The following is a 6,000-nucleotide window of genomic DNA, read 5'->3' as shown; positions in this document are numbered from 1 at the left end:
AAAGATCAAACAGATTGAGAACCCCTGGGATCTGCCTTTTTGTCTCATATGCTATTTCATGACTCCTGCTGTGGGGAGGAGCTGGGAAATATCAGGAAATATAACTACGAGTTAAGAGGACATCAGCATGGCGGTGTCACTGGAGAAGATAGGGAAGTTAGCATGCAGCAAGACTTGGAGCTCTCTACTGGTAACTCTCTGATAGAGAAGTTAGCATGCAGCAAGACTTGGAGCTCTCTGGTAGACAGAACATTGCAAACTGATGGACTTGCAGACTTGACAGATCATCTTAGGAGGAGGCTAGGGGAAGGTATGCCTCATGGAAACATAAGATTTATCAATTGTGTATTAATCCTCTGTTACATATAATAGCAAAAGACCACATGCATGTATTATCGTAATCTGGGGAAACTGTTGAGAGGCTCTGAAACTCATCCTCTCTTTCTAGAAAGAAATAATGTGATATGAATTAAAAAAGGGATTTTGGGTTAACATTAATAAAACATTCTCTTTACTTTCCTGAAAAACACTCAGTCTGAAAGCAATGTATCATAATTAAGCTGCTCAGTGACTACTATCTGAAGATTTGTGATGCAACAGGGTCTGAAATAGTATGGTATTTTTCCTCATTTATTTATCTTTTTTCTATATATTCTATATATTCTTTATATTCTGTATATTCTATATAGAATATATTGAATATATATATTGTCTATATATTACTTATATATTTATCCTCATCACTGTGATGAGGAACATAATGACTTCTCCTTTCCTGTATGTGTTACACCTTGTAGCTAGCCCAGAGCATTTCCACTCATCTCCTAATATGCAAAAGAGAGTTTTCTAACAATAGCTCTATGAGTTACTTTATCCTTCCCCTTTCTTATTTTTACTTGTGAATGTAAGAAGCTGTGATGGTGTAGTACTAGAATTTGAGATCTAAGGAAATGAGTAGAATCCAAAGACTGGAAAACAGTAGAAGTGCTTTGTCTGTGAGTCAAGAAGGATCAGATCCAGTCTCTGGCCTAGAACTTCAGTAGATCTTCTGGACTTTGGGGAGAGAGAAGTATTGCTTAAAAAGCCATATATGCTTCTTGAAGAAATGGAAGACTTCAGTATCAAGGCTGAGTGATGCAACTTTTGAAAGTAACAAATCAACATGATTTTTGGAAAGCAAACTATGAACTTTCTAAATATCTCAAATCAAAAGCAATACTTGAATATAGATGCCACTATACTGTAGAAATTTTAGAACATATTTGACTGGTACTTTTCAGTCAGCTACAGCAGCATGCAAATGTTAATGTAAATTAAATAAGTAATATAATAATACAGTTTCATTGTAAAAAAATTATCTTCCAATGCCAATATTCTGTTGCCTGAATAGAGAGAAAAGTGAATACAGTGCTGTTAAATGTACCTTATACATGACAGAAAAGTGGAAAAGAAACCAAATGAAACCTCTGAATTTTAAAGTTTTTCCTTTTGGAATTCAGAGCAGATGTGCTCTGTAAAATAAGCCCTGGTACTTTTATTAAGGCCATGAAGTGTGGTTGTAAAAAGGTGCTGAAGCAGCTTCATGGGTTGTGGTTCATTAACTCTAATTGTCATGTCTGGATTCCATCTGATGGATGATCAGGTCCTTCCTTTCTCACATCCGCTTTCTCACTGTCTTCAGGTGATCAGCTTCCAGAGCTACCTCTTTCAGACACATTTCCGACAGTGGACCTGGGTAATATTCTAAATCACTTCAGTCATACTTGAACGTGTCTTTTTCTTGTTGGATTTGCTCCTTTTCTTGTACTCTTCCTGTGTCGATCTTTCCTCTGGAGAGAACAGAGCCATCGTTAACAAAACAAATTTTAGATTTTGAGAGATTATGTCGCATAAAAGTTTTCCTACTTGACAAGACTTATTTTTGGAGATCAGAAAATTCTTGCTTACGTTAAAAATAGAAAATGTAAAAGCCTTATTGAGCTCTAAATGCCGTCTGATTTCAGGCTTGATATGTGGGAGTGAAGAAGCAATGTTTTACATACCACCCACATAAGACATGATTTATAGTATGTGGCCATCTGTGTGTTTCCAAAGTTCTTATTTCTTTATTAAAATTAACTGTGATCCAAAAGCAGAACATTAACTCTATTTGCAGTGGAACAGATACAGAATAAGTAAAGAATGTTCCTCTCTTTATTTCAAGCTGTTTGTGATTGAAAGTTGTCTCATGATTGTTTGGTGTCCTAGGAAGAGGAGTTAGCACTTTCAAACAAATTTCAAATAGCACTTCTCTTTTTAGCAGTAAATTTAGATGGGCATAGAACGACTTTTTTTCCCCACTAGAATGAAAATATTAAGAAAAATTTTCAGAACTTGAAATTTATTTGGCAATTCTAATTCTAAAGCGTAACTAAAACCTCATGGTAACAGAATGAAAAGTATTTCATTACTATGAAAGACTACAATTTGATTGGTCTTTGGTGTTATTTAAGTACTGTAAAGTACTGTTCTCTAAAACAAGTAAATAAATAGTTCTGTGTTTTAAACATTAGCTTCATTAGCATGATTGGTAGTAGGGAGTTTTCTGAAATCAAGAGACATAAAAGCTGTAAACCTGAACAAATTTTCTGAGTTTTGAAAAAACTTCATATAAATCCATTTTACCATTAATAACAGACAGATAACTTCCTGTAAGTATTACCAACATTAAATATCTATAAATGTATTTATGTTTTTAAATGTTTGTTCAAATGTGTTCCATTTTTTAAAAATGAATTTTCTTTTTCTTCAGAATACCACTGTGATGAGATGTTCCCAGCAGAACTGTCTGATGCTTATTCCTCAAAATCCTATTGGCATTTAAGCTTACTTTAAAAGATTTCTTCTGTTGTATAATAGGAAGAAATGTCACAGATAACCTGAGTATCTTACTTCCCACTTCCACCAACTTGTTAAAAAGATCACTTTACTAACTGGTAAATGCACCTGGATATAGCTATCTGCCTGACCTGTGAATGTTGGCACAGTATTATTCTGTTTGTTCAGGTATATTATCTGAGCAGTGATTTCTTTCTTTTAGTTACAATCCTAAAAAATACAATACAAATAATAAAATTAAAACAGCTTATCTCACCAATATTTCAATATGCCTCACAGCTTTTGTAAAAAGCATCTACCTCTTCTCTCCAGAAAAGATCTGATGCCACTCAATAGTAGAAATTCACTGTTTCATTCTGGACTCTGCTTATCTGCATGAATTTCATTGTTTTACAGCCTTCACTTTTCCATTATTTCTTCTAAGTCAGGATCTAACTGATTCTAATTTAGCCATGCCATGCTAAGCTCATTAATCTAGAATAGTTTTCTCTATAGTATCCATGTGTTTGAGATCATGAAACTGGGATAAAGAAATGATAGATTACTCAAGTGCATAATTGCTTTTTAGTTTCACCACACTTTCAAATTTTTGTTGTCTGAAAATTGTCTTTTTCCTGCATTTTATCTATGGATAACAAACTCACTGCAATAGCTTAACTGCAGCCTGTTGTGGGCCTTTTAAATTTTCTTTAATAACAGAAGAAGGTGAGAGGTGTTTAAATATACTTATAAACCATATTATGCAAAGCTTTCACTTCTTCAAATCCAGTGTTAATTTACTTCTTTGGTTTGCACATTCCTTTTGCTATGGGAAGCTCTACTAATTTCCCTCCTGATACAGTTTAATATGCATTCTAGTCTGTTTTCAAATGTTTTACCTTTATTAGCTATAGTTTCTGTTTTGATAGCATTCAGACCCTGAAGTTCATCATTGGGGAGTTACTCCATTTTCTGTTCTTTTTTCTTAGACCTCCACTAGCTGTTTTTAAATTGCAGTCTTTGCATAAGCTGAATATACTTAGGCTCTGATATCTGATCTATATACTCTACCATCAAAGAAAATGAGGCCAACATATATTTGACCTGTTACATAAATTTGCAGTTAGAAAAAAATATTACATTCCCTGAGAAGAATGCTGGTGCCTTTAGATGTTGTGAAGTCTAGTTTGACTTTAATTCTTTTCTTTTTTGTTGTTCTCTCATGTCCGTCTACTCCTCCGTGCTCTCTCCATATTTGGCTTGTCCTGAAATCTTTAGGCATCTGTGTTCTTACCTTTAAAACATGCATTTTTGTTTCTGCAGCTTTCCAAAATACAGTTATACAATACTTAAAATATTTGTCTAAACTGTCCTTTAATTACTCTTCTGCTACATCTGAATTACTGGACTCAGGTCTTAGCTTTTTGGAATTGTTCTTTCTCTTTGGGTTCATGATTTTCATTTGTCTCATTTAGGCTATTGGCTGTATCAGACGTGGCAAATTTATGTTAGTGTAACAAGTTACAGATGAGTCACCCTACCTGTTTCCGTGGATGTTTTTACCTTACCTCACATGCAAGGAAAGTGCTGTTAGTTTGCACCTCAATGAAAGAAGTTTTCAAAAACCCTGTGTTTAAAATATGTATCTATAAAGTTCACATGTAGGCAATGTAGACTGTTGGAGGTGACACAGAGATGTAGAAATGCAGAATAGGAGGGAGGATGTTTGAGATTGTTTAATTAATTTCTAATCCTTTTAGAATTAATTACATTACCAGGTTTCCATTTTTGCAAATCTTTTTTGATATGAAGAGCTCACTGAAAAGCAGCTATGTATCTTACTTTAACCTCACTCTATTTTACCTTTGTACTTTTAATTCCGCCTGGGTGCTTGTATTGTCTCTCCCATGCCTCCTGACCCATTTTATTATCTTCTACGGAAATCTCATTAACAATCTCAGAATTTATTGAAAAAAAGATTGCTTATTTTTTTAATTTGTCCCTCAAGTTGGAAAGATTTCTTGAGTAGATTTTTATAGGTCAGAAATATCCTTTTGCATGGAACAGGAATTATAGAAGTCTTTGACTTAGAAATTAGTAGATTCCTCATTGTATTTAGGTGGAAATTGCATGAAATCCAATCATGATGAGAAAATACATTGATTTAAAAGACTTGACAATTAAAACCAAGTTTTATAAATAATTATTCTATTTAACCTTTGGTATCAATATTAATTAGTAGTAAAAATATCTGGAGAAAGGAAGATTAAAAAAAAAAAAAATCAGTGCACCAGAAACTTTTCTTGTCTGTTTTGCACCAGCTTAAGCACAGATTTATGTCATTTTCACAGAAATCTACGCTCACCCTTTCTTCCCACTCCATCCGTCACAAATGAAATATATATGGATTTCAAGGCTATATGGTGAAGAATATAGGCAACTAAGAATATAAGTTTTATTTTTGGGCATGTTTCCAAGATTCCAGCAGGTCATGAAAAAGCCTACCTGAGGTCACCTATCTTTGCTTCTGTGTCTGCAGTTATACTTCACAGGTACTGGCCTGAAGACAGCTGTCTGAGGTCTGTGGGGGCTGAGGTAGAAGGAAATTTTGAGGAAATGGAAAGGTAGATGGAAGCCACCAGAAATGTGAACGACTTCAGACACTCACATTTTAAATGTCTCTAGCTACAAAATGAGTCTGAGAATGTGCTCATACATGTAGCTTTGCAAGATCTTAAATAATTTGCTAGAACACAAAGCCAGGATTGATCCCGGAAATTAGCAAGCCCTTTTCTTCCCATATCCTTTCAGACATGAATTCTCCTACAGATAGAGAACTGGGAAGCCTGTATCCTTGTTTCAAAACATGGTCCTCAAAAAAGCACTTTCTAGATGGGGTGCAAAAGTATCATATTACCAAAGGAAAAATAGAATTAGTAAATAGAACAGGAGCTGGTGGAGTAATCTTATTTATTGCCTTCTTCCAACCCTGACTGTTAGGTTTTTAATCTGGAAAGGACTCCTTAAGCTCTTTTGCATTTACTCTGCTATATATATCTATATCAGCAATATTTACCTTCCAGAGAGAGGAAAACTGTTGTATACTTCTGAATTTATTAAGAAAGTCATCCAATCCACAAGTGT

Source organism: Colius striatus, chromosome 3, assembly GCF_028858725.1.
Source record: "Colius striatus isolate bColStr4 chromosome 3, bColStr4.1.hap1, whole genome shotgun sequence".
NCBI classification, from domain to species: Eukaryota; Metazoa; Chordata; class Aves; order Coliiformes; family Coliidae; genus Colius; species Colius striatus.
The sequence above is the reverse complement of the archived record's forward strand: the minus strand, read 5'-3'. Positions refer to the sequence as shown.